The following is an 8831-nucleotide window of genomic DNA, read 5'->3' as shown; positions in this document are numbered from 1 at the left end:
GGACCCTGTAGAATTAGCACGAGATTTTCATAAGCTTTGGCATGTGCCTGCCAATACCCTTAGAAGAAAATTTCATATTTCCAGACAGATAGCCAGAAAAATAGTTAAAGCCTGCTCTTCATGTGTGACTTTTTTGCACCCCCATAATGTTGGGGTCAATCCTAGAGGGCTGCAACCTAACACGTTGTGGCAAATGGATGTTACCCATGTGCCTAAATTTGGCAAATTAAAATATTTGCATGTGTCAGTGGATACCTTTTCTGGCATTATTCATGCCACACCCCTAGTGGGAAAAAAGGTAACTCATGTAAAAACACATTGCCTTGAGGCCTGGGCTGCCTGGGGAAAACCCCTACGCCTTAAGACAGACAATGGCCCGGCATATACCTCCCATGGATTTCGTGCCTTTTGTGCACAACTTCAGGTGACCCACATTACGGGCCTTCCATATAATCCGCAAGGACAAGGTATTGTGGAGAGAGCTAACAAAAGTATTAAAGAAATTCTACAAAAACAAAAAGGGGGAATAGCTAGCCGGGCGATGGTGGTGCACGCCTTTAATCCCAGCACTCGGGAGGCAGAGGCAGGCGGATCTCTGTGAGTTCGAGACCAGCCTGGGCTACAAAGATAGTTCCAGGACAGGCTCCAAAGCCACAGAGAAACCCTGTCTCAAAAAACCAAAAAAAAGGGGGGGGAATAGCTGAATCTACTTCCCCCAGGGAAAGAATCTCCCTTGTGCTCTTCACACTTAATTTTTTAAACCTGAATGAGTCAGGTACTGCAGCAGCTGAAAAGCACGCAGCAGGCCCTATGGAAAAAAGGGAATATGTGATGTGGAAAGATGTATTGGATAACAAATGGTATGGACCGGATCTTGTGGTGGCAAGATCCAGGGGAGCTATATGTGTTTTTCCACAGGGCCAAGAGGCTCCACTTTGGGTTCCGAGCCGGCTGACACGCATGATCAAGGAAGTTCCTAAGGATGAGGCTGAGTCTCTGGAAGAAGATCCTGCTGATGTCCCTGATGATGTGGATCCAGGGGAAGGCGGAGCACAGATGGGGAATCCTGTCAGCCTTCCCAAAGGCGATGGCTGTTCGGCATGATGCCATGGTTTTCCCCAGATTTTTACCACCAATAGAAACCTTGATTTACCATTTTTAATGTATGATTCTGAAGTAGCCCCTTTAGGAGAAGCACGTAACATTACAGAGAAAGGGTCCCTTTGCTTTCAATAAGGAGTGAGTGGGCATGGGCATGTTTTTGGCAAGCTGCCTGGGTGGCTATGTGTTGTGCCTGTGGTTGGTCTGCCGCCTTCATGTCCAAACCAAGAGGGACAAAGTAATTATCTCCCAAACATTGGCTGCCCTGGAGTGTGGCTCCTCCCCCCAGATATGGCTATCGGCACTAAGAGACGCTTAGGGCTTCCATCATGCACAGCCTATGCACCCCATGGGATCTGTTGATCCATTGCACTTGAGTAGGTGTGCGGATGTAGGTTCCTGGGACACAGCCTTTGCACCCGCAGGGGTTCCTTAAATACCCATTGCACAGGGGAAGGTGTGTCTATGGAAAATATCTTCCATCCTCGATCGACCAACACATCATGAGGTGGGGGTCAGATTGGATGACGTTAGTCCTGCGCTCAGTGCTCACAAACAAAAAGGGGGAACTGCAGGGAGCCGGACAGGATCGCCATTACAAGATGGCGCCGACATCCTGTCTTGTTTTAAATAAACAACTCCATATATGGCTATGCCTTTGGGAGCTGCGTGTCCCCGCTTCCAGCATGTGCGGTGGTTTAGAGTCCTTGGGCCTATCCTGATGCAGTCTGGTGACAGCTGATGGTGGCAGCCAATCACAGGGCGACCCGTGTGCCTACTCCCTATATAAGCAGCTGCTTTAGTGCTCTCGGGGCCCCTTGCTTCCTGCTTTCCTTCAACCAAGAGGCACTCCATTAAAGCGTGATCTGAGAAGAATCCTCATGTGGTGGTTGTTCTTTCTCGCTGGTAGAGAAATTCGCCGCAAAGAGCTAGTTCTAGGACAGCTATGACTGTTACACAGAGAAACCCTGACTTGGAAAAAAAAGTTACTTGGATTTACCAAATATATAAATAAGTAAGAGCAGAGCTTGGGGTGCATTCAGTGGTAGAGAATATACTCAGCATGTATATTCTATGTTCAGTCACCAACAACATACACACAAGTAAAAAGCCAGCATATGGCCCACACTCAGCACAACATTCTGTTGATAATATGTTTTCAGGGCTGTTAACATGTTATCAGAATTCTCTATATGTCCAGTTTATTCATATCTCTACAAGACTGTAAACAAATGATGCCTGACAAATACTTTTTTAAAAAATTTGTGTGGCCAGGCATGGTGGCACATGCCTTTGATCCCAACACTCTGGAGGCAGAGGCAGGCGGATATCTACATGTTCAAGGCCAGCCTGGTCTGCGTGGCACCTTCCAGGCCAGTTAAGGGCTACATATTGAGTGCCTATCAATAAAAAGTAAATAAATGAATGTGTGTGTGTGTGTGTTTACATGCTACATACATGTGGGTTCCTCGAGTTCAGAAGAGGGTGTAGGATGGCCTGGCACTGAAGTTCCCAGTGAGCCACCTGCGTGGGTGATGGGAACTGAACTCAGGTCCTCGGGAAGAGCACAAGTACTCTTAGCCACGCCATCTCTCCAACGTGAAATGCTTTTTATAATCTTGACATCGTGTGTTTGACGAGCAACTGTAAGTGAGAAGTCAATTTTAGGTCCACCTGACACAGCCCTGGGGCCCCCAGCAGCCAAGGACACAGAGCCTGACATGTTTACTTGTGTTTAATTTAGTTGGAAGGATTTTTTTTCTCACCTTTGAATTTGGCAAATTTCTCTAAGTAATTGGTACATTTCTTAGAGTAAAAATAGCGCGTGAGTTTGTAAAGCAGAGTTTAATTCCTCCTGACTCAGCCCGAGGAGTGGATGATTTTCTTATTTTAACATCTCATGCTGAAGTTGCTCACACCTGCCCCTGTCTCCCTGGGATGACAGTAACTCCAGCCCCCACATTTTCCGCCCACCCCCCCTGCCCCTCCCTCAGCACCCTTTCCGACACACACAGCCTGGGACAGAGCTGCCTGCAGGAGAGGTGTATCCACAAATCACAAGTTCCTCTCTAGAGCATCAGTCAGTTTCTGCCCTGGCTGGAGAACGTTCCCATCCTCCTCATTACCCAAATACCATGTAATTACATGTGCAAGGATTCTAAATTAATTCTTTTTGTTTGTTTTTTTTTTGAAGCAGAGTCTTGCTATGTAGCCCTGACTGGCATGGTACTCTATGTTTAGCTCAGGCTGGCCTCAAAGGTCTCCCAAGTACTGGGAGTAAAGGCACCACCACACCTCATTTCATAGTCAATTTTATTATTTATTTATCTATATAATCTATTTATTTATTTACAGACAAGGTCTCAAGTAGCCCAGATTGGCCTTGAACTGGCGACGTGGCTGAGAATAATCTCGAATGATCCTACTTCCTCCTTTGGAGATCTGGATCACAAGTGTGTACAGCCACGTCCAGCCATATTTCCTGTTTGTTCATATTTTTTTAGCTTTATTTCATGTGCATTGGTATAATGATGTCAGATTCTCTGGAACTGTAGTTACAGACACCTGCAAGCTGTCACGTGGGTGCTGGGAATTGAATCCGGGTCCTCTGGAAGAGCAGTCAGTACTCTTAACCACTGAGCCATCTCGCCAGCCCCAATTCTTCATATTTTTAACAAATGTTCCTCCTATCTTCTTTGGCTGCCATCTCACAGCCGCATGTTGGCTTTCCATGCTTCCTTGGCGTCGGAGCAGGGGAACTGAGATCCATATGGTCACAAGAGAGGATGCAGAAGGAACACTGTATCCCCCCTCAAAGCGAGGGCATAGCTTGTCAAGTGCCAGCGTGACTGAGGTCTGATTGAGGCTCTTCCATCCCAAACCTGCAGCTCTGCATCCTACACCTTCCCCAAGCTCTGATTTGTATAGTCCAGGGGCTATGAAGGATCCAGGGCTCTCCTTAGATTTACAGGAGTAGGGGAGCTCTGCCTGTATCCCCGTGAAAACCTGATCTATCCAGAAGACAGCTGGACAGGGGCCCACGCCCCACTCACAGCTCTAGCCAGCCTGGGAAGTCCTGACGGTGGTCCACTTGTCTGGCGTTCTAGATGTTGCTGTGCACCCAGAACCTCAGCACAGAAGCAGGGACAGACAAGACTCCCATCACTGCCTGCCTACACACTCATTGGAGAGTTTCACCAGGACAGAGCAGGTTTAATCTGTCCCACGGGAAGGATGGACCGACGCCAGATTGATCCCACTGGCAAGAATAAGGCACTACCACAACTGTGAGCCAAATTAAAGCAAGCTTTATTAGATACTGGATGATGGACACTGACCAGACCCACACCTGGGTTTCCCAGAGTATGGCAGCAAATTACATTAGTCAGGGGCTTATAAAGGCAAAACCTACAAGGCTACATCTGTCCCACCTTCATCCAAACAGGGCAAGCATACATCCAGACGTGCTTCCCACCTACCTGTGATCCATACATCCTCTGCAGGTGGGTCAACCAGGCTTGTTGACTGAAGCAAAACCAAGTAGTTTATTATCTTACCGGAACAACAGCTCCCAGCATTCCAGGAAGTTGTCTGTCCTTGGGCAGATGGGGCTTACCTATTAGAGGCATTTTTGTGTTACATGCTTCTTTTTTTTTTTTTTTATTTTCGAGACAGGGTTTCTCTGTGGTTTTGGAGCCTGTCCTGGAACTAGCTCTGTAGACCAGGCTGGTCTTGAACTCACAGAGATCCGCCTGCATCTGCCTCCCGAGTGCTGGGATTAAAGGCGTGCGCCACCACCACCCGGCTTGTTACACGCTTCTTAAGCACAGTAATTTAAACTTATCTCATGAGCTGTTAGAAGAATATTATTGGCCTTAAAATGTTATGGCTAAACCGGGCTGTGGTAGCGCCCGCCTTTAATCCCAGCACTCAGGGAGGCAGAGGCAGGTGAATCTCTGTGAGCTTGAGGCCAACCTAGTCTACAAAGTGAGTTCCAGGGCAGCCAGAGATACACAGAGAAACCCTGTCTCAAAGCCTAAAAGAAACAAAAAAGGTTATGGCTAATGTGGCTTTCTAGAAAATATCTTTATTTTTATATTTATTTATATATTATGTATACAACATTCCTTCCACATATGCTTGTATGCCAGAAGAGAGAACCACTCCTCATTACATATGGTTGTGAGCCACCATGTGGTTGCTGGGAATTGAACTCAAGACCTCTGGAAGAGGAATCAGTGCTCTTAACCTCTGAGACATCTCTCCAGCCCTAGAAAATATATCTTTTTTTTTCTTTCTTTTCTTTTTTTTTTGGTTTGGTTTTTCAAGACCGGGTTTCTCTGTAGCTTTGGAGCTTGTCTCTTGTAGACCAGGTAGAAAATATCATTTTATCTTGTATCCCTTCCACTCAGTCAGTGAGCCCACATAGATACAGGCAGAGAGAAGATAAAAAAGTCAGATAATAATAAAAAGAACACTGGTTGCTCTTTCAAATGACCTGGGTTCAATTCCTAGCACCCACATGCTAACCTACTGTTAACTCCAATACCAGGGAGTCTGATGCTGTCTTCTGGCCTCTGTAGGTACTACGTTCAGGCAACACATTCATACACTAAAATAAATTTAATCAAAAAAATTTAATGTTGAAGTGAGGAGGTCATCTTCAGGGGTCAACAAGATGGCTCAGTGGTGAAACCACTGCCAGACTCACAACCAGAGTATGATCCCCGAAACCACACAAAGAAAGGCGAGAACTGACAACACAACATTGCGGGATATTTGTACACTGTGTGAAGACACATTGCTGTGATTGGTTTAATAAAGAGCTGACCAGCCAAAGGCAGAGGTATAGGCAGGATTTCCAAGCAGAGCAAGAGGAAGTAGGAGAGGAATCTAGGTGCATGAGGGAAGCCAGGATACACAGAGAGGAAACGAGATGCAGGACAGAAGAGAGGTAACACCATGTGATCAAACATGGATCAATAGAAATGGGTTAATCAAAGTTGAGTTTTCATAATTAATACAAAATCTCTATGTCATTATTTGGGAGCTGTCTGGCAGGATGGAGACAGACTCGTCACAGCGCACAGCTGTCCTCTGAGCACGTGTGCTCCCTCCCCTCATGCACACACAGTAATGTGGGCCACAAGACGGCTCAGCAGGTAAAGCCCACCACACCTGTCTCCTGAATCCAATCCACAGGGTGGACGGGAAAAAACAAGTCTCAAAAGCTGTCCTCTGATCTCCACATGAGCACCCACACATATACATGCATATAAATAACACAAATCTTTAAAAACCAAAAAAAAATTTTTTTCAATCCCAGCACTCGAGAGGCAGAGGTAGGCAGATCTCTGTGAGTTCGAGGCCAGTCTGGTCTACAGAGTGATTTCCAGGACAACCAGGGCTGTTACACAGAGAAACCCTGTCTCGAAAAAGAAAAGAAAACTCAGAGAGGTCACCTTCCCCCTGTCTCCCATGCTTCCGTGGCCCTGTCCCGGTAGACAGAGAGGAGGACCCAGCGCTTGGGAAAATCCCCCAATGAGAAAATGGATTCTGGTGCCAGATCTTGTAGCACACAGAAGCCACAGCTGGGTGCTCCAAGTTACCAAGGCAACAGAAATCAGTGGAAAGGAACCCCCTCCACATTAACACTGTTTATTTTGGGCAACTTTAAGGTTTCTGTTTTCAGGATAGGCAAAGATAAACACAGCCAGGCCTTCATTTGTAGTCTATGGATAAGAAATCACCGGTATGGCTCAAACCAAGGCACAGGATGAATAAATACAGATTTGTTTATTTATTCAACAAATACAACCTGACAGGGTTTCTCTGGGTAGCCCTGGCTGTCCTGGAACTCCCTTTGTAAACCAGGCTGGCCTCGAACTCACAGAGATCCATCTGCCTCTGTTTCTCGAGGGCTGAGTTTAAAGGTGTGTGTGCCCTCCCCCTACACATACTTTGTCCATTTTATTTTTATTATTTTTTAAATCTTTTTATGGATTATTTAATTTTATTTTATGTGCATTGGTGTGAAGGTGTCAGATCCCCTGGAACTGGATTTTCAGACAGCTGTGAGCTGCCATGTGGGTGCTGGGACTTGAACCTGGGTCCTTGGGAAGAGCAGTCAGTGTTCTTAACCGCTGAGCCATCTCTCCAGCCCAGGTTGTCCATTTTTTTTAATATTTTATGGTTTATTTAACTTTATTTTATGTGCATTGGTGCAAAGTTGTCAGATCCCTTGCAACTGGATCTTCAGACAGTTGTGAACTGCCATGTGGGTGCTGGGAATTGAACCTGGGTCCTCTGGAAGAGCAGTCAGTGCTCTTAACCACTGAACCATCTCTCCAGCCCCCCAGGTTGTCCATTTTAAGACAGGTTCTTAATTATGTAACCCTAGTGTCCAATAGTCAATTTGTTTTTCAATTTTTTTTGTTTGTTTGTTTTTGTTTTTCTTTTGTTGTTGTTGTTTAGTTTTTTGAGACGCGGTTTCTCTGTAGCTTTGGAGCCTGTCCTGGCACTAGCTCTTGTAGACCAGGCTGGCCTTGAACTCCCAGAGATCCACCTGCCTCTGCTTCCCAAGTGCTGGGATTAAAGGCGTGCGCCACCACCGCCCGGCTTCCAACAGTCAATTTGTAGCCAAGTTGGCGTTGAACTTGTGATAGCCATGCCAGTTCCAAGACAGCCAGGGCTACACAGAGAAGAGTGCCTCAAAAACCAAACCAAAACAACAGCATTAAAAAACAAATACAAATGAACAGCTGGTCAGTAGTGGCACATGCCTTTAATTCCAGCACTCTGGAGGCAAAAAATAGAAGGATCTTTGTGAGTTCAAGGCCAGCCTGGTCTATGGAGTGAGTTCCAGGATAAGCTCCAAAGCTACAGGAAACCCTGTCTTGAAAAAGCAAACAAATCCAAGATCCATGAAGCAGATAATTGTGGATTTAGAACACACATGGCAGCAAAATTGTATAATCCTGGGACAAGGAGACTGAGGAAAAATCACGAATTCAAGGCCAGCCTGGGCTACATTGCAAGACCCTTCCTCAAACAAACATCATTCTCTGAAAGGCTCTGAATTATTTTGTACTGGGGACCATCGAAGCCTTATGGACAGTGGGCAAGTGCTTTGCCTGTACCTCACGCCCAGCTCAGGAAGGGTATTTTTATGTGAACTAGGTCAGAAAGCTTTCTGGAGATGTTGAAGGGGATGTCTATACCTCCAGGACCTTCAGCTTCTACCTCTGAGGTCTACAAGGGTGGTAAAGTTTCATCCTCTGAGGCTTGGGGTGTGGCTTAGTGGGCTAGCAGTTGTCCAGCATGTGCCGGGCTCTGGATTCATTTCCTTCACACCACACACACACACGTATACGCACATGTGCACGCACGTGCACACACACAAAAACACACACAAAGCAGAAGATGCTTCATCGTTTGAAACTATGCATAAACAGAACAGGCAGGGCTGGAGAGATTAAAAGCACTGGCTGCTCTTCCAGAGGACCCAGGTTCAATTCCCAGCACCCACATGGGAGCTCACAACTGCCTGTAACTCTAGTTCCAGGGAATCTGACATCTTCACACCAAAGCACATAAAATAAAATAAAATAAATCATTTGAAAAAAAAAGAAAAAGGCAGAGAGAGAGAGAGCTGCATTCACCCATCGCCTCAGGAATATTTCAGGAACAAACATTTAACTGCATAGAATATTTTATTTTATTTTTTATTT

The sequence above is a fragment of the Microtus ochrogaster genome, chromosome 7, assembly GCF_000317375.1.
Source record: "Microtus ochrogaster isolate Prairie Vole_2 chromosome 7, MicOch1.0, whole genome shotgun sequence".
In the NCBI taxonomy this organism is placed as follows: Eukaryota; Metazoa; Chordata; class Mammalia; order Rodentia; family Cricetidae; genus Microtus; species Microtus ochrogaster.
Note: the sequence above shows the minus strand (reverse complement) of the source record.